This window comes from Cololabis saira, chromosome 5 (genome assembly GCF_033807715.1).
Source record: "Cololabis saira isolate AMF1-May2022 chromosome 5, fColSai1.1, whole genome shotgun sequence".
Lineage (NCBI taxonomy): Eukaryota > Metazoa > Chordata > Actinopteri > Beloniformes > Belonidae > Cololabis > Cololabis saira.
In genome coordinates this window covers 45,650,089-45,676,816 of record NC_084591.1, presented here as the reverse complement: position 1 = coordinate 45,676,816, position 26,728 = coordinate 45,650,089, and the positions used below count along the sequence as shown (strand labels likewise).

Below are 26,728 nucleotides of genomic sequence, written 5' to 3'. Positions count from 1 at the left end.
CTGGAACTGTACTAAAGTGGTTCAAAACATACTTAGAGAACAGGAAGTACTTTGTGTCAACAGGTAACTTTACATCAGAGAAGACAAGAATCACATGTGGAGTTCCCCAAGGTTCCAGTCTGGGAGCTCTTCTGTTCAATATCTACATTTCTCGAGCTAAACAAAATTGTCTTTGGAGCCAAAGACAAACGATTACAGGTCACCACAGATACACCTAAAAACTAGCAACCAGCGCAGAAATCTGGGTGTTGTGATGGACTCGCACCTAAACACATTAAGACAAAAACAAAGTCAGCCTACTACCACTTTAAAAACATATCAAGGTTAAAAGATCTGATGTCTCAACTGGGAAGAGTAGTCTGTGCATTCATCTATAGTAGCTTGATTATTGTGACAACATTTTTACGGGTATTTCGAATCGACACTACCTAGCGGCATCTCCCTGATGGTCTAGTGGTTAGGATTCGGCGCTCTCACCGCCGCGGCCCGGGTTCGATTCCCGGTCAGGGAACTGCTCTTTTTCTATGATACATTTCTCACAATATACACCAGAGGGTTTCAACAAGTTGAAAGATCAACGGCCACATGTACAGAGAGTGCGGTGCACAAGGATTGCGCGTACGCTCACGGTGGGATGTTCAAAAAGTGACTAGAATGTGAAAACTTGCCCTGGGTTCCATTCCCAGTCAGGGAACTGTGCTTTCCTTTACTAGATTTCTCACTCTACGCCTGCTGTCTCTTCTCCTGAGTTGTGCCCTTTCACTTGAATTATCTGCCTCAACGCGATCATACAGAATTACGTCATAGGCGCTAATTGCTCCTCACAGGAATGTTGTTTGGCAGCGCCATCCCTACGTTCAAGGAACTCTCAGTCCAGACAGTTTTCACAGTGTTCCACGCTGGTGGAACCGCCTGCCAGCTGCTATCAGAACAGCGATGTCCCTCTCTAACTTCAAGAGGCTCTTGAAAGCATACGTTTTTGATTGGAGAAAAACTAATCTCCAGGTTCCTTTTGACATCTATAAAGACAAACTTCCCTCTCATAATTTACAACTAAGGAATGCAAGGAAGTACTACTTTTCTGACATCATTGCCAAAAAAAGTCACAATGATATATTTTTGAATGCAGATGATGGGAAAAAAGTCAGTCTTATTGTTACTGGATATCAGTGTTGCACTTGATACAGTTGACCGAAATATTTTACTCAAACCACTATAGAACTGGGCGGGTCTTTCTGGAACTGTACTAAAGTGGTTCAAAACATACTTAGAGAACAGGAAGTACTTTGTGTCAACAGGTAACTTTACATCAGAGAAGACAAGAATCACATGTGGAGTTCCCCAAGGTTCCAGTCTGGGAGCTCTTCTGTTCAATATCTACATTTCTCGAGCTAAACAAAATTGTCTTTGGAGCCAAAGACAAACGATTACAGGTCACCACAGATACACCTAAAAACTAGCAACCAGCGCAGAAATCTGGGTGTTGTGATGGACTCGCACCTAAACACATTAAGACAAAAACAAAGTCAGCCTACTACCACTTTAAAAACATATCAAGGTTAAAAGATCTGATGTCTCAACTGGGAAGAGTAGTCTGTGCATTCATCTATAGTAGCTTGATTATTGTGACAACATTTTTACGGGTATTTCGAATTGACACTACCTAGCGGCATCTCCCTGATGGTCTAGTGGTTAGGATTCGGCGCTCTCACCGCCGCGGCCCGGGTTCGATTCCCGGTCAGGGAACTGCTCTTTTTCTATGATACATTTCTCACAATATACACCAGAGGGTTTCAACAAGTTGAAAGATCAACGGCCACATGTACAAAGAGTGCGGTGCACAAGGATTGCGCGTACGCTCACGGTGGGATGTTCAAAAAGTGACTAGAATGTGAAAACTTGCCCTGGGTTCCATTCCCAGTCAGGGAACTGTGCTTTCCTTTACTAGATTTCTCACTCTACGCCTGCTGTCTCTTCTCCTGAGTTGTGCCCTTTCACTTGAATTATCTGCCTCAACGCGATCATACAGAATTACGCCATAGGCGCTAATTGCTCCTCACAGGAATGTTGTTTGGCAGCGCCATCCCTACGTTCAAGGAACTCTCAGTCCAGACAGTTTTCACAGTGTTCCACGCTGGTGGAACCGCCTGCCAGCTGCTATCAGAACAGCGATGTCCCTCTCTAACTTCAAGAGGCTCTTGAAAGCATACGTTTTTGATTGGAGAAAAACTAATCTCCAGGTTCCTTTTGACATCTATAAAGACAAACTTCCCTCTCATAATTTACAACTAAGGAATGCAAGGAAGTACTACTTTTCTGACATCATTGCCAAAAAAAGTCACAATGATATATTTTTGAATGCAGATGATGGGAAAAAAGTCAGTCATATTGTTACTGGATATCAGTGTTGCACTTGATACAGTTGACCGAAATATTTTACTCAAACCACTATAGAACTGGGCGGGTCTTTCTGGAACTGTACTAAAGTGGTTCAAAACATACTTAGAGAACAGGAAGTACTTTGTGTCAACAGGTAACTTTACATCAGAGAAGACAAGAATCACATGTGGAGTTCCCCAAGGTTCCAGTCTGGGAGCTCTTCTGTTCAATATCTACATTTCTCGAGCTAAACAAAATTGTCTTTGGAGCCAAAGACAAACGATTACAGGTCACCACAGATACACCTAAAAACTAGCAACCAGCGCAGAAATCTGGGTGTTGTGATGGACTCGCACCTAAACACATTAAGACAAAAACAAAGTCAGCCTACTACCACTTTAAAAACATATCAAGGTTAAAAGATCTGATGTCTCAACTGGGAAGAGTAGTCTGTGCATTCATCTATAGTAGCTTGATTATTGTGACAACATTTTTACGGGTATTTCGAATTGACACTACCTAGCGGCATCTCCCTGATGGTCTAGTGGTTAGGATTCGGCGCTCTCACCGCCGCGGCCCGGGTTCGATTCCCGGTCAGGGAACTGCTCTTTTTCTATGATACATTTCTCACAATATACACCAGAGGGTTTCAACAAGTTGAAAGATCAACGGCCACATGTACAAAGAGTGCGGTGCACAAGGATTGCGCGTACGCTCACGGTGGGATGTTCAAAAAGTGACTAGAATGTGAAAACTTGCCCTGGGTTCCATTCCCAGTCAGGGAACTGTGCTTTCCTTTACTAGATTTCTCACTCTACGCCTGCTGTCTCTTCTCCTGAGTTGTGCCCTTTCACTTGAATTATCTGCCTCAACGCGATCATACAGAATTACGCCATAGGCGCTAATTGCTCCTCACAGGAATGTTGTTTGGCAGCGCCATCCCTACGTTCAAGGAACTCTCAGTCCAGACAGTTTTCACAGTGTTCCACGCTGGTGGAACCGCCTGCCAGCTGCTATCAGAACAGCGATGTCCCTCTCTAACTTCAAGAGGCTCTTGAAAGCATACGTTTTTGATTGGAGAAAAACTAATCTCCAGGTTCCTTTTGACATCTATAAAGACAAACTTCCCTCTCATAATTTACAACTAAGGAATGCAAGGAAGTACTACTTTTCTGACATCATTGCCAAAAAAAGTCACAATGATATATTTTTGAATGCAGATGATGGGAAAAAAGTCAGTCATATTGTTACTGGATATCAGTGTTGCACTTGATACAGTTGACCGAAATATTTTACTCAAACCACTATAGAACTGGGCGGGTCTTTCTGGAACTGTACTAAAGTGGTTCAAAACATACTTAGAGAACAGGAAGTACTTTGTGTCAACAGGTAACTTTACATCAGAGAAGACAAGAATCACATGTGGAGTTCCCCAAGGTTCCAGTCTGGGAGCTCTTCTGTTCAATATCTACATTTCTCGAGCTAAACAAAATTGTCTTTGGAGCCAAAGACAAACGATTACAGGTCACCACAGATACACCTAAAAACTAGCAACCAGCGCAGAAATCTGGGTGTTGTGATGGACTCGCACCTAAACACATTAAGACAAAAACAAAGTCAGCCTACTACCACTTTAAAAACATATCAAGGTTAAAAGATCTGATGTCTCAACTGGGAAGAGTAGTCTGTGCATTCATCTATAGTAGCTTGATTATTGTGACAACATTTTTACGGGTATTTCGAATCGACACTACCTAGCGGCATCTCCCTGATGGTCTAGTGGTTAGGATTCGGCGCTCTCACCGCCACGGCCCGGGTTCGATTCCCGGTCAGGGAACTGCTCTTTTTCTATGATACATTTCTCACAATATACACCAGAGGGTTTCAACAAGTTGAAAGATCAACGGCCACATGTACAGAGAGTGCGGTGCACAAGGATTGCGCGTACGCTCACGGTGGGATGTTCAAAAAGTGACTAGAATGTGAAAACTTGCCCTGGGTTCCATTCCAAGTCAGGGAACTGTGCTTTCCTTTACTAGATTTCTCACTCTACGCCTGCTGTCTCTTCTCCTGAGTTGTGCCCTTTCACTTGAATTATCTGCCTCAATGCGATCATACAGAATTACGCCATAGGCGCTAATTGCTCCTCACAGGAATGTTGTTTGGCAGCGCCATCCCTACGTTCAAGGAACTCTCAGTCCAGACAGTTTTCACAGTGTTCCACGCTGGTGGAACCGCCTGCCAGCTGCTATCAGAACAGCGATGTCCCTCTCTAACTCCAAGAGGCTCTTGAAAGCATACGTTTTTGATTGGAGAAAAACTAATCTCCAGGTTCCTTTTGACATCTATAAAGACAAACTTCCCTCTCATAATTTTCAACTAAGGAATGCAAGGAAGTACTACTTTTCTGACATCATTGCCAAAAAAAGTCACAATGATATATTTTTGAATGCAGATGATGGGAAAAAAGTCAGTCTTATTGTTACTGGATATCAGTGTTGCACTTGATACAGTTGACCGAAATATTTTACTCAAACCACTATAGAACTGGGCGGGTCTTTCTGGAACTGTACTAAAGTGGTTCAAAACATACTTAGAGAACAGGAAGTACTTTGTGTCAACAGGTAACTTTACATCAGAGAAGACAAGAATCACATGTGGAGTTCCCCAAGGTTCCAGTCTGGGAGCTCTTCTGTTCAATATCTACATTTCTCGAGCTAAACAAAATTGTCTTTGGAGCCAAAGACAAACGATTACAGGTCACCACAGATACACCTAAAAACTAGCAACCAGCGCAGAAATCTGGGTGTTGTGATGGACTCGCACCTAAACACATTAAGACAAAAACAAAGTCAGCCTACTACCACTTTAAAAACATATCAAGGTTAAAAGATCTGATGTCTCAACTGGGAAGAGTAGTCTGTGCATTCATCTATAGTAGCTTGATTATTGTGACAACATTTTTACGGGTATTTCGAATTGACACTACCTAGCGGCATCTCCCTGATGGTCTAGTGGTTAGGATTCGGCGCTCTCACCGCCGCGGCCTGGGTTCGATTCCCGGTCAGGGAACTGCTCTTTTTCTATGATACATTTCTCACAATATACACCAGAGGGTTTCAACAAGTTGAAAGATCAACGGCCACATGTACAAAGAGTGCGGTGCACAAGGATTGCGCGTACGCTCACGGTGGGATGTTCAAAAAGTGACTAGAATGTGAAAACTTGCCCTGGGTTCCATTCCCAGTCAGGGAACTGTGCTTTCCTTTACTAGATTTCTCACTCTACGCCTGCTGTCTCTTCTCCTGAGTTGTGCCCTTTCACTTGAATTATCTGCCTCAACGCGATCATACAGAATTACGCCATAGGCGCTAATTGCTCCTCACAGGAATGTTGTTTGGCAGCGCCATCCCTACGTTCAAGGAACTCTCAGTCCAGACAGTTTTCACAGTGTTCCACGCTGGTGGAACCGCCTGCCAGCTGCTATCAGAACAGCGATGTCCCTCTCTAACTTCAAGAGGCTCTTGAAAGCATACGTTTTTGATTGGAGAAAAACTAATCTCCAGGTTCCTTTTGACATCTATAAAGACAAACTTCCCTCTCATAATTTACAATTAAGGAATGCAAGGAAGTACTACTTTTCTGACATCATTGCCAAAAAAAGTCACAATGATATATTTTTGAATGCAGATGATGGGAAAAAAGTCAGTCTTATTGTTACTGGATATCAGTGTTGCACTTGATACAGTTGACCGAAATATTTTACTCAAACCACTATAGAACTGGGCGGGTCTTTCTGGAACTGTACTAAAGTGGTTCAAAACATACTTAGAGAACAGGAAGTACTTTGTGTCAACAGGTAACTTTACATCAGAGAAGACAAGAATCACATGTGGAGTTCCCCAAGGTTCCAGTCTGGGAGCTCTTCTGTTCAATATCTACATTTCTCGAGCTAAACAAAATTGTCTTTGGAGCCAAAGACAAACGATTACAGGTCACCACAGATACACCTAAAAACTAGCAACCAGCGCAGAAATCTGGGTGTTGTGATGGACTCGCACCTAAACACATTAAGACAAAAACAAAGTCAGCCTACTACCACTTTAAAAACATATCAAGGTTAAAAGATCTGATGTCTCAACTGGGAAGAGTAGTCTGTGCATTCATCTATAGTAGCTTGATTATTGTGACAACATTTTTACGGGTATTTCGAATCGACACTACCTAGCGGCATCTCCCTGATGGTCTAGTGGTTAGGATTCGGCGCTCTCACCGCCGCGGCCCGGGTTCGATTCCCGGTCAGGGAACTGCTCTTTTTCTATGATACATTTCTCACAATATACACCAGAGGGTTTCAACAAGTTGAAAGATCAACGGCCACATGTACAGAGAGTGCGGTGCACAAGGATTGCGCGTACGCTCACGGTGGGATGTTCAAAAAGTGACTAGAATGTGAAAACTTGCCCTGGGTTCCATTCCCAGTCAGGGAACTGTGCTTTCCTTTACTAGATTTCTCACTCTACGCCTGCTGTCTCTTCTCCTGAGTTGTGCCCTTTCACTTGAATTATCTGCCTCAACGCGATCATACAGAATTACGCCATAGGCGCTAATTGCTCCTCACAGGAATGTTGTTTGGCAGCGCCATCCCTACGTTCAAGGAACTCTCAGTCCAGACAGTTTTCACAGTGTTCCACGCTGGTGGAACCGCCTGCCAGCTGCTATCAGAACAGCGATGTCCCTCTCTAACTTCAAGAGGCTCTTGAAAGCATACGTTTTTGATTGGAGAAAAACTAATCTCCAGGTTCCTTTTGACATCTATAAAGACAAACTTCCCTCTCATAATTTACAACTAAGGAATGCAAGGAAGTACTACTTTTCTGACATCATTGCCAAAAAAAGTCACAATGATATATTTTTGAATGCAGATGATGGGAAAAAAGTCAGTCTTATTGTTACTGGATATCAGTGTTGCACTTGATACAGTTGACCGAAATATTTTACTCAAACCACTATAGAACAGGGCGGGTCTTTCTGGAACTGTACTAAAGTGGTTCAAAACATACTTAGAGAACAGGAAGTACTTTGTGTCAACAGGTAACTTTACATCAGAGAAGACAAGAATCACATGTGGAGTTCCCCAAGGTTCCAGTCTGGGAGCTCTTCTGTTCAATATCTACATTTCTCGAGCTAAACAAAATTGTCTTTGGAGCCAAAGACAAACGATTACAGGTCACCACAGATACACCTAAAAACTAGCAACCAGCGCAGAAATCTGGGTGTTGTGATGGACTCGCACCTAAACACATTAAGACAAAAACAAAGTCAGCCTACTACCACTTTAAAAACATATCAAGGTTAAAAGATCTGATGTCTCAACTGGGAAGAGTAGTCTGTGCATTCATCTATAGTAGCTTGATTATTGTGACAACATTTTTACGGGTATTTCGAATCGACACTACCTAGCGGCATCTCCCTGATGGTCTAGTGGTTAGGATTCGGCGCTCTCACCGCCGCGGCCCGGGTTCGATTCCCGGTCAGGGAACTGCTCTTTTTCTATGATACATTTCTCACAATATACACCAGAGGGTTTCAACAAGTTGAAAGATCAACGGCCACATGTACAGAGAGTGCGGTGCACAAGGATTGCGCGTACGCTCACGGTGGGATGTTCAAAAAGTGACTAGAATGTGAAAACTTGCCCTGGGTTCCATTCCCAGTCAGGGAACTGTGCTTTCCTTTACTAGATTTCTCACTCTACGCCTGCTGTCTCTTCTCCTGAGTTGTGCCCTTTCACTTGAATTATCTGCCTCAACGCGATCATACAGAATTACGCCATAGGCGCTAATTGCTCCTCACAGGAATGTTGTTTGGCAGCGCCATCCCTACGTTCAAGGAACTCTCAGTCCAGACAGTTTTCACAGTGTTCCACGCTGGTGGAACCGCCTGCCAGCTGCTATCAGAACAGCGATGTCCCTCTCTAACTTCAAGAGGCTCTTGAAAGCATACGTTTTTGATTGGAGAAAAACTAATCTCCAGGTTCCTTTTGACATCTATAAAGACAAACTTCCCTCTCATAATTTACAACTAAGGAATGCAAGGAAGTACTACTTTTCTGACATCATTGCCAAAAAAAGTCACAATGATATATTTTTGAATGCAGATGATGGGAAAAAAGTCAGTCTTATTGTTACTGGATATCAGTGTTGCACTTGATACAGTTGACCGAAATATTTTACTCAAACCACTATAGAACTGGGCGGGTCTTTCTGGAACTGTACTAAAGTGGTTCAAAACATACTTAGAGAACAGGAAGTACTTTGTGTCAACAGGTAACTTTACATCAGAGAAGACAAGAATCACATGAGGAGTTCCCCAAGGTTCCAGTCTGGGAGCTCTTCTGTTCAATATCTACATTTCTCGAGCTAAACAAAATTGTCTTTGGAGCCAAAGACAAACGATTACAGGTCACCACAGATACACCTAAAAACTAGCAACCAGCGCAGAAATCTGGGTGTTGTGATGGACTCGCACCTAAACACATTAAGACAAAAACAAAGTCAGCCTACTACCACTTTAAAAACATATCAAGGTTAAAAGATCTGATGTCTCAACTGGGAAGAGTAGTCTGTGCATTCATCTATAGTAGCTTGATTATTGTGACAACATTTTTACGGGTATTTCGAATCGACACTACCTAGCGGCATCTCCCTGATGGTCTAGTGGTTAGGATTCGGCGCTCTCACCGCCGCGGCCCGGGTTCGATTCCCGTACAGGGAACTGCTCTTTTTCTATGATACATTTCTCACAATATACACCAGAGGGTTTCAACAAGTTGAAAGATCAACGGCCACATGTACAGAGAGTGCGGTGCACAAGGATTGCGCGTACGCTCACGGTGGGATGTTCAAAAAGTGACTAGAATGTGAAAACTTGCCCTGGGTTCCATTCCCAGTCAGGGAACTGTGCTTTCCTTTACTAGATTTCTCACTCTACGCCTGCTGTCTCTTCTCCTGAGTTGTGCCCTTTCACTTGAATTATCTGCCTCAACGCGATCATACAGAATTACGCCATAGGCGCTAATTGCTCCTCACAGGAATGTTGTTTGGCAGCGCCATCCCTACGTTCAAGGAACTCTCAGTCCAGACAGTTTTCACAGTGTTCCACGCTGGTGGAACCGCCTGCCAGCTGCTATCAGAACAGCGATGTCCCTCTCTAACTTCAAGAGGCTCTTGAAAGCATACGTTTTTGATTGGAGAAAAACTAATCTCCAGGTTCCTTTTGACATCTATAAAGACAAACTTCCCTCTCATAATTTACAACTAAGGAATGCAAGGAAGTACTACTTTTCTGACATCATTGCCAAAAAAAGTCACAATGATATATTTTTGAATGCAGATGATGGGAAAAAAGTCAGTCTTATTGTTACTGGATATCAGTGTTGCACTTGATACAGTTGACCGAAATATTTTACTCAAACCACTATAGAACTGGGCGGGTCTTTCTGGAACTGTACTAAAGTGGTTCAAAACATACTTAGAGAACAGGAAGTACTTTGTGTCAACAGGTAACTTTACATCAGAGAAGACAAGAATCACATGTGGAGTTCCCCAAGGTTCCAGTCTGGGAGCTCTTCTGTTCAATATCTACATTTCTCGAGCTAAACAAAATTGTCTTTGGAGCCAAAGACAAACGATTACAGGTCACCACAGATACACCTAAAAACTAGCAACCAGCGCAGAAATCTGGGTGTTGTGATGGACTCGCACCTAAACACATTAAGACAAAAACAAAGTCAGCCTACTACCACTTTAAAAACATATCAAGGTTAAAAGATCTGATGTCTCAACTGGGAAGAGTAGTCTGTGCATTCATCTATAGTAGCTTGATTATTGTGACAACATTTTTACGGGTATTTCGAATCGACACTTCCTAGCGGCATCTCCCTGATGGTCTAGTGGTTAGGATTCGGCGCTCTCACCGCCGCGGCCCGGGTTCGATTCCCGGTCAGGGAACTGCTCTTTTTCTATGATACATTTCTCACAATATACACCAGAGGGTTTCAACAAGTTGAAAGATCAACGGCCACATGTACAGAGAGTGCGGTGCACAAGGATTGCGCGTACGCTCACGGTGGGATGTTCAAAAAGTGACTAGAATGTGAAAACTTGCCCTGGGTTCCATTCCCAGTCAGGGAACTGTGCTTTCCTTTACTAGATTTCTCACTCTACGCCTGCTGTCTCTTCTCCTGAGTTGTGCCCTTTCACTTGAATTATCTGCCTCAACGCGATCATACAGAATTACGCCATAGGCGCTAATTGCTCCTCACAGGAATGTTGTTTGGCAGCGCCATCCCTACGTTCAAGGAACTCTCAGTCCAGACAGTTTTCACAGTGTTCCACGCTGGTGGAACCGCCTGCCAGCTGCTATCAGAACAGCGATGTCCCTCTCTAACTTCAAGAGGCTCTTGAAAGCATACGTTTTTGATTGGAGAAAAACTAATCTCCAGGTTCCTTTTGACATCTATAAAGACAAACTTCCCTCTCATAATTTACAACTAAGGAATGCAAGGAAGTACTACTTTTCTGACATCATTGCCAAAAAAAGTCACAATGATATATTTTTGAATGCAGATGATGGGAAAAAAGTCAGTCTTATTGTTACTGGATATCAGTGTTGCACTTGATACAGTTGACCGAAATATTTTACTCAAACCACTATAGAACAGGGCGGGTCTTTCTGGAACTGTACTAAAGTGGTTCAAAACATACTTAGAGAACAGGAAGTACTTTGTGTCAACAGGTAACTTTACATCAGAGAAGACAAGAATCACATGTGGAGTTCCCCAAGGTTCCAGTCTGGGAGCTCTTCTGTTCAATATCTACATTTCTCGAGCTAAACAAAATTGTCTTTGGAGCCAAAGACAAACGATTACAGGTCACCACAGATACACCTAAAAACTAGCAACCAGCGCAGAAATCTGGGTGTTGTGATGGACTCGCACCTAAACACATTAAGACAAAAACAAAGTCAGCCTACTACCACTTTAAAAACATATCAAGGTTAAAAGATCTGATGTCTCAACTGGGAAGAGTAGTCTGTGCATTCATCTATAGTAGCTTGATTATTGTGACAACATTTTTACGGGTATTTCGAATCGACACTACCTAGCGGCATCTCCCTGATGGTCTAGTGGTTAGGATTCGGCGCTCTCACCGCCGCGGCCCGGGTTCGATTCCCGGTCAGGGAACTGCTCTTTTTCTATGATACATTTCTCACAATATACACCAGAGGGTTTCAACAAGTTGAAAGATCAACGGCCACATGTACAGAGAGTGCGGTGCACAAGGATTGCGCGTACGCTCACGGTGGGATGTTCAAAAAGTGACTAGAATGTGAAAACTTGCCCTGGGTTCCATTCCCAGTCAGGGAACTGTGCTTTCCTTTACTAGATTTCTCACTCTACGCCTGCTGTCTCTTCTCCTGAGTTGTGCCCTTTCACTTGAATTATCTGCCTCAACGCGATCATACAGAATTACGCCATAGGCGCTAATTGCTCCTCACAGGAATGTTGTTTGGCAGCGCCATCCCTACGTTCAAGGAACTCTCAGTCCAGACAGTTTTCACAGTGTTCCACGCTGGTGGAACCGCCTGCCAGCTGCTATCAGAACAGCGATGTCCCTCTCTAACTTCAAGAGGCTCTTGAAAGCATACGTTTTTGATTGGAGAAAAACTAATCTCCAGGTTCCTTTTGACATCTATACAGACAAACTTCCCTCTCATAATTTACAACTAAGGAATGCAAGGAAGTACTACTTTTCTGACATCATTGCCAAAAAAAGTCACAATGATATATTTTTGAATGCAGATGATGGGAAAAAAGTCAGTCTTATTGTTACTGGATATCAGTGTTGCACTTGATACAGTTGACCGAAATATTTTACTCAAACCACTATAGAACTGGGCGGGTCTTTCTGGAACTGTACTAAAGTGGTTCAAAACATACTTAGAGAACAGGAAGTACTTTGTGTCAACAGGTAACTTTACATCAGAGAAGACAAGAATCACATGTGGAGTTCCCCAAGGTTCCAGTCTGGGAGCTCTTCTGTTCAATATCTACATTTCTCGAGCTAAACAAAATTGTCTTTGGAGCCAAAGACAAACGATTACAGGTCACCACAGATACACCTAAAAACTAGCAACCAGCGCAGAAATCTGGGTGTTGTGATGGACTCGCACCTAAACACATTAAGACAAAAACAAAGTCAGCCTACTACCACTTTAAAAACATATCAAGGTTAAAAGATCTGATGTCTCAACTGGGAAGAGTAGTCTGTGCATTCATCTATAGTAGCTTGATTATTGTGACAACATTTTTACGGGTATTTCGAATCGACACTACCTAGCGGCATCTCCCTGATGGTCTAGTGGTTAGGATTCGGCGCTCTCACCGCCGCGGCCCGGGTTCGATTCCCGGTCAGGGAACTGCTCTTTTTCTATGATACATTTCTCACAATATACACCAGAGGGTTTCAACAAGTTGAAAGATCAACGGCCACATGTACAGAGAGTGCGGTGCACAAGGATTGCGCGTACGCTCACGGTGGGATGTTCAAAAAGTGACTAGAATGTGAAAACTTGCCCTGGGTTCCATTCCCAGTCAGGGAACTGTGCTTTCCTTTACTAGATTTCTCACTCTACGCCTGCTGTCTCTTCTCCTGAGTTGTGCCCTTTCACTTGAATTATCTGCCTCAACGCGATCATACAGAATTACGCCATAGGCGCTAATTGCTCCTCACAGGAATGTTGTTTGGCAGCGCCATCCCTACGTTCAAGGAACTCTCAGTCCAGACAGTTTTCACAGTGTTCCACGCTGGTGGAACCGCCTGCCAGCTGCTATCAGAACAGCGATGTCCCTCTCTAACTTCAAGAGGCTCTTGAAAGCATACGTTTTTGATTGGAGAAAAACTAATCTCCAGGTTCCTTTTGACATCTATAAAGACAAACTTCCCTCTCATAATTTACAACTAAGGAATGCAAGGAAGTACTACTTTTCTGACATCATTGCCAAAAAAAGTCACAATGATATATTTTTGAATGCAGATGATGGGAAAAAAGTCAGTCTTATTGTTACTGGATATCAGTGTTGCACTTGATACAGTTGACCGAAATATTTTACTCAAACCACTATAGAACTGGGCGGGTCTTTCTGGAACTGTACTAAAGTGGTTCAAAACATACTTAGAGAACAGGAAGTACTTTGTGTCAACAGGTAACTTTACATCAGAGAAGACAAGAATCACATGAGGAGTTCCCCAAGGTTCCAGTCTGGGAGCTCTTCTGTTCAATATCTACATTTCTCGAGCTAAACAAAATTGTCTTTGGAGCCAAAGACAAACGATTACAGGTCACCACAGATACACCTAAAAACTAGCAACCAGCGCAGAAATCTGGGTGTTGTGATGGACTCGCACCTAAACACATTAAGACAAAAACAAAGTCAGCCTACTACCACTTTAAAAACATATCAAGGTTAAAAGATCTGATGTCTCAACTGGGAAGAGTAGTCTGTGCATTCATCTATAGTAGCTTGATTATTGTGACAACATTTTTACGGGTATTTCGAATCGACACTACCTAGCGGCATCTCCCTGATGGTCTAGTGGTTAGGATTCGGCGCTCTCACCGCCGCGGCCCGGGTTCGATTCCCGGTCAGGGAACTGCTCTTTTTCTATGATACATTTCTCACAATATACACCAGAGGGTTTCAACAAGTTGAAAGATCAACGGCCACATGTACAGAGAGTGCGGTGCACAAGGATTGCGCGTACGCTCACGGTGGGATGTTCAAAAAGTGACTAGAATGTGAAAACTTGCCCTGGGTTCCATTCCCAGTCAGGGAACTGTGCTTTCCTTTACTAGATTTCTCACTCTACGCCTGCTGTCTCTTCTCCTGAGTTGTGCCCTTTCACTTGAATTATCTGCCTCAACGCGATCATACAGAATTACGCCATAGGCGCTAATTGCTCCTCACAGGAATGTTGTTTGGCAGCGCCATCCCTACGTTCAAGGAACTCTCAGTCCAGACAGTTTTCACAGTGTTCCACGCTGGTGGAACCGCCTCCCAGCTGCTATCAGAACAGCGATGTCCCTCTCTAACTTCAAGAGGCTCTTGAAAGCATACGTTTTTGATTGGAGAAAAACTAATCTCCAGGTTCCTTTTGACATCTATAAAGACAAACTTCCCTCTCATAATTTACAACTAAGGAATGCAAGGAAGTACTACTTTTCTGACATCATTGCCAAAAAAAGTCACAATGATATATTTTTGAATGCAGATGATGGGAAAAAAGTCAGTCTTATTGTTACTGGATATCAGTGTTGCACTTGATACAGTTGACCGAAATATTTTACTCAAACCACTATAGAACTGGGCGGGTCTTTCTGGAACTGTACTAAAGTGGTTCAAAACATACTTAGAGAACAGGAAGTACTTTGTGTCAACAGGTAACTTTACATCAGAGAAGACAAGAATCACATGTGGAGTTCCCCAAGGTTCCAGTCTGGGAGCTCTTCTGTTCAATATCTACATTTCTCGAGCTAAACAAAATTGTCTTTGGAGCCAAAGACAAACGATTACAGGTCACCACAGATACACCTAAAAACTAGCAACCAGCGCAGAAATCTGGGTGTTGTGATGGACTCGCACCTAAACACATTAAGACAAAAACAAAGTCAGCCTACTACCACTTTAAAAACATATCAAGGTTAAAAGATCTGATGTCTCAACTGGGAAGAGTAGTCTGTGCATTCATCTATAGTAGCTTGATTATTGTGACAACATTTTTACGGGTATTTCGAATTGACACTTCCTAGCGGCATCTCCCTGATGGTCTAGTGGTTAGGATTCGGCGCTCTCACCGCCGCGGCCCGGGTTCGATTCCCGGTCAGGGAACTGCTCTTTTTCTATGATACATTTCTCACAATATACACCAGAGGGTTTCAACAAGTTGAAAGATCAACGGCCACATGTACAGAGAGTGCGGTGCACAAGGATTGCGCGTACGCTCACGGTGGGATGTTCAAAAAGTGACTAGAATGTGAAAACTTGCCCTGGGTTCCATTCCCAGTCAGGGAACTGTGCTTTCCTTTACTAGATTTCTCACTCTACGCCTGCTGTCTCTTCTCCTGAGTTGTGCCCTTTCACTTGAATTATCTGCCTCAACGCGATCATACAGAATTACGCCATAGGCGCTAATTGCTCCTCACAGGAATGTTGTTTGGCAGCGCCATCCCTACGTTCAAGGAACTCTCAGTCCAGACAGTTTTCACAGTGTTCCACGCTGGTGGAACCGCCTGCCAGCTGCTATCAGAACAGCGATGTCCCTCTCTAACTTCAAGAGGCTCTTGAAAGCATACGTTTTTGATTGGAGAAAAACTAATCTCCAGGTTCCTTTTGACATCTATAAAGACAAACTTCCCTCTCATAATTTACAACTAAGGAATGCAAGGAAGTACTACTTTTCTGACATCATTGCCAAAAAAAGTCACAATGATATATTTTTGAATGCAGATGATGGGAAAAAAGTCAGTCTTATTGTTACTGGATATCAGTGTTGCACTTGATACAGTTGACCGAAATATTTTACTCAAACCACTATAGAACAGGGCGGGTCTTTCTGGAACTGTACTAAAGTGGTTCAAAACATACTTAGAGAACAGGAAGTACTTTGTGTCAACAGGTAACTTTACATCAGAGAAGACAAGAATCACATGTGGAGTTCCCCAAGGTTCCAGTCTGGGAGCTCTTCTGTTCAATATCTACATTTCTCGAGCTAAACAAAATTGTCTTTGGAGCCAAAGACAAACGATTACAGGTCACCACAGATACACCTAAAAACTAGCAACCAGCGCAGAAATCTGGGTGTTGTGATGGACTCGCACCTAAACACATTAAGACAAAAACAAAGTCAGCCTACTACCACTTTAAAAACATATCAAGGTTAAAAGATCTGATGTCTCAACTGGGAAGAGTAGTCTGTGCATTCATCTATAGTAGCTTGATTATTGTGACAACATTTTTACGGGTATTTCGAATTGACACTACCTAGCGGCATCTCCCTGATGGTCTAGTGGTTAGGATTCGGCGCTCTCACCGCCGCGGCCCGGGTTCGATTCCCGGTCAGGGAACTGCTCTTTTTCTATGATACATTTCTCACAATATACACCAGAGGGTTTCAACAAGTTGAAAGATCAACGGCCACATGTACAGAGAGTGCGGTGCACAAGGATTGCGCGTACGCTCACGGTGGGATGTTCAAAAAGTGACTAGAATGTGAAAACTTGCCCTGGGTTCCATTCCCAGTCAGGGAACTGTGCTTTCCTTTACTAGATTTCTCACTCTACGCCTGCTGTCTCTTCTCCTGAGTTGTGCCCTTTCACTTGAATTATCTGCCTCAACGCGATCATACAGAATTACGCCATAGGCGCTAATTGCTCCTCACAGGAATGTTGTTTGGCAGCGCCATCCCTACGTTCAAGGAACTCTCAGTCCAGACAGTTTTCACAGTGTTCCACGCTGGTGGAACCGCCTGCCAGCTGCTATCAGAACAGCGATGTCCCTCTCTAACTTCAAGAGGCTCTTGAAAGCATACGTTTTTGATTGGAGAAAAACTAATCTCCAGGTTCCTTTTGACATCTATACAGACAAACTTCCCTCTCATAATTTACAACTAAGGAATGCAAGGAAGTACTACTTTTCTGACATCATTGCCAAAAAAAGTCACAATGATATATTTTTGAATGCAGATGATGGGAAAAAAGTCAGTCTTATTGTTACTGGATATCAGTGTTGCACTTGATACAGTTGACCGAAATATTTTACTCAAACCACTATAGAACTGGGCGGGTCTTTCTGGAACTGTACTAAAGTGGTTCAAAACATACTTAGAGAACAGGAAGTACTTTGTGTCAACAGGTAGCTTTACATCAGAGAAGACAAGAATCACATGTGGAGTTCCCCAAGGTTCCAGTCTGGGAGCTCTTCTGTTCAATATCTACATTTCTCGAGCTAAACAAAATTGTCTTTGGAGCCAAAGACAAACGATTACAGGTCACCACAGATACACCTAAAAACTAGCAACCAGCGCAGAAATCTGGGTGTTGTGATGGACTCGCACCTAAACACATTAAGACAAAAACAAAGTCAGCCTACTACCACTTTAAAAACATATCAAGGTTAAAAGATCTGATGTCTCAACTGGGAAGAGTAGTCTGTGCATTCATCTATAGTAGCTTGATTATTGTGACAACATTTTTACGGGTATTTCGAATCGACACTACCTAGCGGCATCTCCCTGATGGTCTAGTGGTTAGGATTCGGCGCTCTCACCGCCGCGGCCCGGGTTCGATTCCCGGTCAGGGAACTGCTCTTTTTCTATGATACATTTCTCACAATATACACCAGAGGGTTTCAACAAGTTGAAAGATCAACGGCCACATGTACAGAGAGTGCGGTGCACAAGGATTGCGCGTACGCTCACGGTGGGATGTTCAAAAAGTGACTAGAATGTGAAAACTTGCCCTGGGTTCCATTCCCAGTCAGGGAACTGTGCTTTCCTTTACTAGATTTCTCACTCTACGCCTGCTGTCTCTTCTCCTGAGTTGTGCCCTTTCACTTGAATTATCTGCCTCAACGCGATCATACAGAATTACGCCATAGGCGCTAATTGCTCCTCACAGGAATGTTGTTTGGCAGCGCCATCCCTACGTTCAAGGAACTCTCAGTCCAGACAGTTTTCACAGTGTTCCACGCTGGTGGAACCGCCTGCCAGCTGCTATCAGAACAGCGATGTCCCTCTCTAACTTCAAGAGGCTCTTGAAAGCATACGTTTTTGATTGGAGAAAAACTAATCTCCAGGTTCCTTTTGACATCTATAAAGACAAACTTCCCTCTCATAATTTACAACTAAGGAATGCAAGGAAGTACTACTTTTCTGACATCATTGCCAAAAAAAGTCACAATGATATATTTTTGAATGCAGATGATGGGAAAAAAGTCAGTCTTATTGTTACTGGATATCAGTGTTGCACTTGATACAGTTGACCGAAATATTTTACTCAAACCACTATAGAACTGGGCGGGTCTTTCTGGAACTGTACTAAAGTGGTTCAAAACATACTTAGAGAACAGGAAGTACTTTGTGTCAACAGGTAACTTTACATCAGAGAAGACAAGAATCACATGAGGAGTTCCCCAAGGTTCCAGTCTGGGAGCTCTTCTGTTCAATATCTACATTTCTCGAGCTAAACAAAATTGTCTTTGGAGCCAAAGACAAACGATTACAGGTCACCACAGATACACCTAAAAACTAGCAACCAGCGCAGAAATCTGGGTGTTGTGATGGACTCGCACCTAAACACATTAAGACAAAAACAAAGTCAGCCTACTACCACTTTAAAAACATATCAAGGTTAAAAGATCTGATGTCTCAACTGGGAAGAGTAGTCTGTGCATTCATCTATAGTAGCTTGATTATTGTGACAACATTTTTACGGGTATTTCGAATCGACACTACCTAGCGGCATCTCCCTGATGGTCTAGTGGTTAGGATTCGGCGCTCTCACCGCCGCGGCCCGGGTTCGATTCCCGGTCAGGGAACTGCTCTTTTTCTATGATACATTTCTCACAATATACACCAGAGGGTTTCAACAAGTTGAAAGATCAACGGCCACATGTACAGAGAGTGCGGTGCACAAGGATTGCGCGTACGCTCACGGTGGGATGTTCAAAAAGTGACTAGAATGTGAAAACTTGCCCTGGGTTCCATTCCCAGTCAGGGAACTGTGCTTTCCTTTACTAGATTTCTCACTCTACGCCTGCTGTCTCTTCTCCTGAGTTGTGCCCTTTCACTTGAATTATCTGCCTCAACGCGATCATACAGAATTACGCCATAGGCGCTAATTGCTCCTCACAGGAATGTTGTTTGGCAGCGCCATCCCTACGTTCAAGGAACTCTCAGTCCAGACAGTTTTCACAGTGTTCCACGCTGGTGGAACCGCCTGCCAGCTGCTATCAGAACAGCGATGTCCCTCTCTAACTTCAAGAGGCTCTTGAAAGCATACGTTTTTGATTGGAGAAAAACTAATCTCCAGGTTCCTTTTGACATCTATACAGACAAACTTCCCTCTCATAATTTACAACTAAGGAATGCAAGGAAGTACTACTTTTCTGACATCATTGCCAAAAAAAGTCACAATGATATATTTTTGAATGCAGATGATGGGAAAAAAGTCAGTCTTATTGTTACTGGATATCAGTGTTGCACTTGATACAGTTGACCGAAATATTTTACTCAAACCACTATAGAACTGGGCGGGTCTTTCTGGAACTGTACTAAAGTGGTTCAAAACATACTTAGAGAACAGGAAGTACTTTGTGTCAACAGGTAACTTTACATCAGAGAAGACAAGAATCACATGTGGAGTTCCCCAAGGTTCCAGTCTGGGAGCTCTTCTGTTCAATATCTACATTTCTCGAGCTAAACAAAATTGTCTTTGGAGCCAAAGACAAACGATTACAGGTCACCACAGATACACCTAAAAACTAGCAACCAGCGCAGAAATCTGGGTGTTGTGATGGACTCGCACCTAAACACATTAAGACAAAAACAAAGTCAGCCTACTACCACTTTAAAAACATATCAAGGTTAAAAGATCTGATGTCTCAACTGGGAAGAGTAGTCTGTGCATTCATCTATAGTAGCTTGATTATTGTGACAACATTTTTACGGGTATTTCGAATCGACACTACCTAGCGGCATCTCCCTGATGGTCTAGTGGTTAGGATTCGGCGCTCTCACCGCCGCGGCCCGGGTTCGATTCCCGGTCAGGGAACTGCTCTTTTTCTATGATACATTTCTCACAATATACACCAGAGGGTTTCAACAAGTTGAAAGATCAACGGCCACATGTACAGAGAGTGCGGTGCACAAGGATTGCGCGTACGCTCACGGTGGGATGTTCAAAAAGTGACTAGAATGTGAAAACTTGCCCTGGGTTCCATTCCCAGTCAGGGAACTGTGCTTTCCTTTACTAGATTTCTCACTCTACGCCTGCTGTCTCTTCTCCTGAGTTGTGCCCTTTCACTTGAATTATCTGCCTCAACGCGATCATACAGAATTACGCCATAGGCGCTAATTGCTCCTCACAGGAATGTTGTTTGGCAGCGCCATCCCTACGTTCAAGGAACTCTCAGTCCAGACAGTTTTCACAGTGTTCCACGCTGGTGGAACCGCCTGCCAGCTGCTATCAGAACAGCGATGTCCCTCTCTAACTTCAAGAGGCTCTTGAAAGCATACGTTTTTGATTGGAGAAAAACTAATCTCCAGGTTCCTTTTGACATCTATAAAGACAAACTTCCCTCTCATAATTTACAACTAAGGAATGCAAGGAAGTACTACTTTTCTGACATCATTGCCAAAAAAAGTCACAATGATATATTTTTGAATGCAGATGATGGGAAAAAAGTCAGTCTTATTGTTACTGGATATCAGTGTTGCACTTGATACAGTTGACCGAAATATTTTACTCAAACCACTATAGAACTGGGCGGGTCTTTCTGGAACTGTACTAAAGTGGTTCAAAACATACTTAGAGAACAGGAAGTACTTTGTGTCAACAGGTAACTTTAAGAGATCACATGTGGAGTTCCCCAAGGTTCCAGTCTGGGAGCTCTTCTGTTCAATATCTACATTTCTCGAGCTAAACAAAATTGTCTTTGGAGCCAAAGACAAACGATTACAGGTCACCACAGATACACCTAAAAACTAGCAACCAGCGCAGAAATCTGGGTGTTGTGATGGACTCGCACCTAAACACATTAAGACAAAAACAAAGTCAGCCTACTACCACTTTAAAAACATATCAAGGTTAAAAGATCTGATGTTTCAACTGGGAAGAGTAGTCTGTGCATTCATCTATAGTAGCTTGATTATTGTGACAACATTTTTACGGGTATTTCGAATTGACACTACCTAGCTGCATCTCCCTGATGGTCTAGTGGTTAGGATTTGGCGCTCTCACCGCCGCGGCCCGGGTTCGATTCCCGGTCAGGGAACTGCTCTTTTTCTATGATACATTTCTCACAATATACACCAGAGGGTTTCAACAAGTTGAAAGATCAACGGCCACATGTACAGAGAGTGCGGTGCACAAGGATTGCGCGTACGCTCACGGTGGGATGTTCAAAAAGTGACTAGAATGTGAAAACTTGCCCTGGGTTCCATTCCCAGTCAGGGAACTGTGCTTTCCTTTACTAGATTTCTCACTCTACGCCTGCTGTCTCTTCTCCTGAGTTGTGCCCTTTCACTTGAATTATCTGCCTCAACGCGATCATACAGAATTACGCCATAGGCGCTAATTGCTCCTCACAGGAATGTTGTTTGGCAGCGCCATCCCTACATTCAAGGAACTCTCAGTCCAGACAGTTTTCACAGTGTTCCACGCTGGTGGAACCGCCTGCCAGCTGCTATCAGAACAGCGATGTCCCTCTCTAAATTCAAGAGGCTCTTGAAAGCATACGTTTTTGATTGGAGAAAAACTAATCTCCAGGTTCCTTTTGACATCTATAAAGACAAACTTCCCTCTCATAATTTACAACTAAGGAATGCAAGGAAGTACTACTTTTCTGACATCATTGCCAAAAAAAGTCACAATGATACATTTTTGAATGCAGATGATGGGAAAAAAGTCAGTCTTATTGTTACTGGATATCAGTGTTGCACTTGATACAGTTGAGCGAAATATTTTACTCAAACCACTATAGAACTGGGCGGGTCTTTCTGGAACTGTACTAAAGTGGTTCAAAACATACTTAGAGAACAGGAAGTACTTTGTGTCAACAGGTAACTTTACATCAGAGAAGACAAGAATCACATGTGGAGTTCCCCAAGGTTCCAGTCTGGGAGCTCTTCTGTTCAATATCTACATTTCTCGAGCTAAACAAAATTGTCTTTGGAGCCAAAGACAAACGATTACAGGTCACCACAGATACACCTAAAAACTAGCAACCAGCGCAGAAATCTGGGTGTTGTGATGGACTCGCACCTAAACACATTAAGACAAAAACAAAGTCAGCCTACTACCACTTTAAAAACATATCAAGGTTAAAAGATCTGATGTTTCAACTGGGAAGAGTAGTCTGTGCATTCATCTATAGTAGCTTGATTATTGTGACAACATTTTTACGGGTATTTCGAATTGACACTACCTAGCGGCATCTCCCTGATGGTCTAGTGGTTAGGATTTGGCGCTCTCACCGCCGCGGCCCGGGTTCGATTCCCGGTCAGGGAACTGCTCTTTTTCTATGATACATTTCTCACAATATACACCAGAGGGTTTCAACAAGTTGAAAGATCAACGGCCACATGTACAGAGAGTGCGGTGCACAAGGATTGCGCGTACGCTCACGGTGGGATGTTCAAAAAGTGACTAGAATGTGAAAACTTGCCCTGGGTTCCATTCCCAGTCAGGGAACTGTGCTTTCCTTTACTAGATTTCTCACTCTACGCCTGCTGTCTCTTCTCCTGAGTTGTGCCCTTTCACTTGAATTATCTGCCTCAACGCGATCATACAGAATTACGCCATAGGCGCTAATTGCTCCTCACAGGAATGTTGTTTGGCAGCGCCATCCCTACATTCAAGGAACTCTCAGTCCAGACAGTTTTCACAGTGTTCCACGCTGGTGGAACCGCCTGCCAGCTGCTATCAGAACAGCGATGTCCCTCTCTAAATTCAAGAGGCTCTTGAAAGCATACGTTTTTGATTGGAGAAAAACTAATCTCCAGGTTCCTTTTGACATCTATAAAGACAAACTTCCCTCTCATAATTTACAACTAAGGAATGCAAGGAAGTACTACTTTTCTGACATCATTGCCAAAAAAAGTCACAATGATACATTTTTGAATGCAGATGATGGGAAAAAAGTCAGTCTTATTGTTACTGGATATCAGTGTTGCACTTGATACAGTTGAGCGAAATATTTTACTCAAACCACTATAGAACTGGGCGGGTCTTTCTGGAACTGTACTAAAGTGGTTCAAAACATACTTAGAGAACAGGAAGTACTTTGTGTCAACAGGTAACTTTACATCAGAGAAGACAAGAATCACATGTGGAGTTCCCCAAGGTTCCAGTCTGGGAGCTCTTCTGTTCAATATCTACATTTCTCGAGCTAAACAAAATTGTCTTTGGAGCCAAAGACAAACGATTACAGGTCACCACAGATACACCTAAAAACTAGCAACCAGCGCAGAAATCTGGGTGTTGTGATGGACTCGCACCTAAACACATTAAGACAAAAACAAAGTCAGCCTACTACCACTTTAAAAACATATCAAGGTTAAAAGATCTGATGTCTCAACTGGGAAGAGTAGTCTGTGCATTCATCTATAGTAGCTTGATTATTGTGACAACATTTTTACGGGTATTTCGAATTGACACTACCTAGCGGCATCTCCCTGATGGTCTAGTGGTTAGGATTCGGCGCTCTCACCGCCGCGGCCCGGGTTCGATTCCCGGTCACGGAACTGCTCTTTTTCTATGATACATTTCTCACAATATACACCAGAGGGTTTCAACAAGTTGAAAGATCAACGGCCACATGTACAGAGAGTGCGGTGCACAAGGATTGCGCGTACGCTCACGGTGGGATGTTCAAAAAGTGACTAGAATGTGAAAACTTGCCCTGGGTTCCATTCCCAGTCAGGGAACTGTGCTTTCCTTTACTAGATTTCTCACTCTACGCCTGCTGTCTCTTCTCCTGAGTTGTGCCCTTTCACTTGAATTATCTGCCTCAACGCGATCATACAGAATTACGCCATAGGCGCTAATTGCTCCTCACAGGAATGTTGTTTGGCAGCGCCATCCCTACGTTCAAGGAACTCTCAGTCCAGACAGTTTTCACAGTGTTCCACGCTGGTGGAACCGCCTGCCAGCTGCTATCAGAACAGCGATGTCCCTCTCTAACTTCAAGAGGCTCTTGAAAGCATACGTTTTTGATTGGAGAAAAACTAATCTCCAGGTTCCTTTTGACATCTATAAAGACAAACTTCCCTCTCATAATTTACAACTAAGGAATGCAAGGAAGTACTACTTTTCTGACATCATTGCCAAAAAAAGTCACAATGATATATTTTTGAATGCAGATGATGGGAAAAAAGTCAGTCTTATTGTTACTGGATATCAGTGTTGCACTTGATACAGTTGACCGAAATATTTTACTCAAACCACTATAGAACTGGGCGGGTCTTTCTGGAACTGTACTAAAGTGGTTCAAAACATACTTAGAGAACAGGAAGTACTTTGTGTCAACAGGTAACTTTACATCAGAGAAGACAAGAATCACATGAGGAGTTCCCCAAGGTTCCAGTCTGGGAGCTCTTCTGTTCAATATCTACATTTCTCGAGCTAAACAAAATTGTCTTTGGAGCCAAAGACAAACGATTACAGGTCACCACAGATACACCTAAAAACTAGCAACCAGCGCAGAAATCTGGGTGTTGTGATGGACTCGCACCTAAACACATTAAGACAAAAACAAAGTCAGCCTACTACCACTTTAAAAACATATCAAGGTTAAAAGATCTGATGTCTCAACTGGGAAGAGTAGTCTGTGCATTCATCTATAGTAGCTTGATTATTGTGACAACATTTTTACGGGTATTTCGAATCGACACTACCTAGCGGCATCTCCCTGATGGTCTAGTGGTTAGGATTCGGCGCTCTCACCGCCGCGGCCCGGGTTCGATTCCCGGTCAGGGAACTGCTCTTTTTCTATGATACATTTCTCACAATATACACCAGAGGGTTTCAACAAGTTGAAAGATCAACGGCCACATGTACAGAGAGTGCGGTGCACAAGGATTGCGCGTACGCTCACGGTGGGATGTTCAAAAAGTGACTAGAATGTGAAAACTTGCCCTGGGTTCCATTCCCAGTCAGGGAACTGTGCTTTCCTTTACTAGATTTCTCACTCTACGCCTGCTGTCTCTTCTCCTGAGTTGTGCCCTTTCACTTGAATTATCTGCCTCAACGCGATCATACAGAATTACGCCATAGGCGCTAATTGCTCCTCACAGGAATGTTGTTTGGCAGCGCCATCCCTACGTTCAAGGAACTCTCAGTCCAGACAGTTTTCACAGTGTTCCACGCTGGTGGAACCGCCTGCCAGCTGCTATCAGAACAGCGATGTCCCTCTCTAACTTCAAGAGGCTCTTGAAAGCATACGTTTTTGATTGGAGAAAAACTAATCTCCAGGTTCCTTTTGACATCTATAAAGACAAACTTCCCTCTCATAATTTACAACTAAGGAATGCAAGGAAGTACTACTTTTCTGACATCATTGCCAAAAAAAGTCACAATGATATATTTTTGAATGCAGATGATGGGAAAAAAGTCAGTCTTATTGTTACTGGATATCAGTGTTGCACTTGATACAGTTGACCGAAATATTTTACTCAAACCACTATAGAACTGGGCGGGTCTTTCTGGAACTGTACTAAAGTGGTTCAAAACATACTTAGAGAACAGGAAGTACTTTGTGTCAACAGGTAACTTTACATCAGAGAAGACAAGAATCACATGAGGAGTTCCCCAAGGTTCCAGTCTGGGAGCTCTTCTGTTCAATATCTACATTTCTCGAGCTAAACAAAATTGTCTTTGGAGCCAAAGACAAACGATTACAGGTCACCACAGATACACCTAAAAACTAGCAACCAGCGCAGAAATCTGGGTGTTGTGATGGACTCGCACCTAAACACATTAAGACAAAAACAAAGTCAGCCTACTACCACTTTAAAAACATATCAAGGTTAAAAGATCTGATGTCTCAACTGGGAAGAGTAGTCTGTGCATTCATCTATAGTAGCTTGATTATTGTGACAACATTTTTACGGGTATTTCGAATCGACACTACCTAGCGGCATCTCCCTGATGGTCTAGTGGTTAGGATTCGGCGCTCTCACCGCCGCGGCCCGGGTTCGATTCCCGGTCAGGGAACTGCTCTTTTTCTATGATACATTTCTCACAATATACACCAGAGGGTTTCAACAAGTTGAAAGATCAACGGCCACATGTACAGAGAGTGCGGTGCACAAGGATTGCGCGTACGCTCACGGTGGGATGTTCAAAAAGTGACTAGAATGTGAAAACTTGCCCTGGGTTCCATTCCCAGTCAGGGAACTGTGCTTTCCTTTACTAGATTTCTCACTCTACGCCTGCTGTCTCTTCTCCTGAGTTGTGCCCTTTCACTTGAATTATCTGCCTCAACGCGATCATACAGAATTACGCCATA

At 43.2% G+C, this 26,728-nt stretch overlaps 1 protein-coding gene and 22 non-coding genes across 23 annotated transcripts in view; 22 read left to right on the top strand and 1 right to left on the bottom strand.

The window, feature by feature from the left end:
- The window catches only part of cpne2 (copine II), a 313,754-nt gene that overhangs the window by 82,196 nt on the left and 204,830 nt on the right, over nt 1–26,728 (bottom strand). The window lies entirely within an intron of this gene.
- On the top strand, nt 440–511 carry trnae-cuc (transfer RNA glutamic acid (anticodon CUC)). The gene has a single exon. It is a non-coding gene; the product is annotated as a tRNA-Glu (tRNA).
- On the top strand, nt 1,675–1,746 carry trnae-cuc (transfer RNA glutamic acid (anticodon CUC)). The gene has a single exon. It is a non-coding gene; the product is annotated as a tRNA-Glu (tRNA).
- trnae-cuc (transfer RNA glutamic acid (anticodon CUC)) lies at nt 2,910–2,981 on the top strand. The gene has a single exon. It is a non-coding gene; the product is annotated as a tRNA-Glu (tRNA).
- trnae-cuc (transfer RNA glutamic acid (anticodon CUC)) lies at nt 4,145–4,216 on the top strand. Its single transcript has one exon. It is a non-coding gene; the product is annotated as a tRNA-Glu (tRNA).
- trnae-cuc (transfer RNA glutamic acid (anticodon CUC)) lies at nt 5,380–5,451 on the top strand. Its single transcript has one exon. It is a non-coding gene; the product is annotated as a tRNA-Glu (tRNA).
- trnae-cuc (transfer RNA glutamic acid (anticodon CUC)) lies at nt 6,615–6,686 on the top strand. The gene has a single exon. It is a non-coding gene; the product is annotated as a tRNA-Glu (tRNA).
- Nucleotides 7,850–7,921, top strand: trnae-cuc (transfer RNA glutamic acid (anticodon CUC)). The gene has a single exon. It is a non-coding gene; the product is annotated as a tRNA-Glu (tRNA).
- trnae-cuc (transfer RNA glutamic acid (anticodon CUC)) lies at nt 9,085–9,156 on the top strand. The gene has a single exon. It is a non-coding gene; the product is annotated as a tRNA-Glu (tRNA).
- Nucleotides 10,320–10,391, top strand: trnae-cuc (transfer RNA glutamic acid (anticodon CUC)). Its single transcript has one exon. It is a non-coding gene; the product is annotated as a tRNA-Glu (tRNA).
- trnae-cuc (transfer RNA glutamic acid (anticodon CUC)) lies at nt 11,555–11,626 on the top strand. The gene has a single exon. It is a non-coding gene; the product is annotated as a tRNA-Glu (tRNA).
- trnae-cuc (transfer RNA glutamic acid (anticodon CUC)) lies at nt 12,790–12,861 on the top strand. Its single transcript has one exon. It is a non-coding gene; the product is annotated as a tRNA-Glu (tRNA).
- trnae-cuc (transfer RNA glutamic acid (anticodon CUC)) lies at nt 14,025–14,096 on the top strand. The gene has a single exon. It is a non-coding gene; the product is annotated as a tRNA-Glu (tRNA).
- Nucleotides 15,260–15,331, top strand: trnae-cuc (transfer RNA glutamic acid (anticodon CUC)). The gene has a single exon. It is a non-coding gene; the product is annotated as a tRNA-Glu (tRNA).
- Nucleotides 16,495–16,566, top strand: trnae-cuc (transfer RNA glutamic acid (anticodon CUC)). The gene has a single exon. It is a non-coding gene; the product is annotated as a tRNA-Glu (tRNA).
- Nucleotides 17,730–17,801, top strand: trnae-cuc (transfer RNA glutamic acid (anticodon CUC)). Its single transcript has one exon. It is a non-coding gene; the product is annotated as a tRNA-Glu (tRNA).
- Nucleotides 18,965–19,036, top strand: trnae-cuc (transfer RNA glutamic acid (anticodon CUC)). The gene has a single exon. It is a non-coding gene; the product is annotated as a tRNA-Glu (tRNA).
- trnae-cuc (transfer RNA glutamic acid (anticodon CUC)) lies at nt 20,200–20,271 on the top strand. The gene has a single exon. It is a non-coding gene; the product is annotated as a tRNA-Glu (tRNA).
- Nucleotides 21,422–21,493, top strand: trnae-cuc (transfer RNA glutamic acid (anticodon CUC)). The gene has a single exon. It is a non-coding gene; the product is annotated as a tRNA-Glu (tRNA).
- On the top strand, nt 22,657–22,728 carry trnae-cuc (transfer RNA glutamic acid (anticodon CUC)). Its single transcript has one exon. It is a non-coding gene; the product is annotated as a tRNA-Glu (tRNA).
- Nucleotides 23,892–23,963, top strand: trnae-cuc (transfer RNA glutamic acid (anticodon CUC)). Its single transcript has one exon. It is a non-coding gene; the product is annotated as a tRNA-Glu (tRNA).
- trnae-cuc (transfer RNA glutamic acid (anticodon CUC)) lies at nt 25,127–25,198 on the top strand. Its single transcript has one exon. It is a non-coding gene; the product is annotated as a tRNA-Glu (tRNA).
- Nucleotides 26,362–26,433, top strand: trnae-cuc (transfer RNA glutamic acid (anticodon CUC)). The gene has a single exon. It is a non-coding gene; the product is annotated as a tRNA-Glu (tRNA).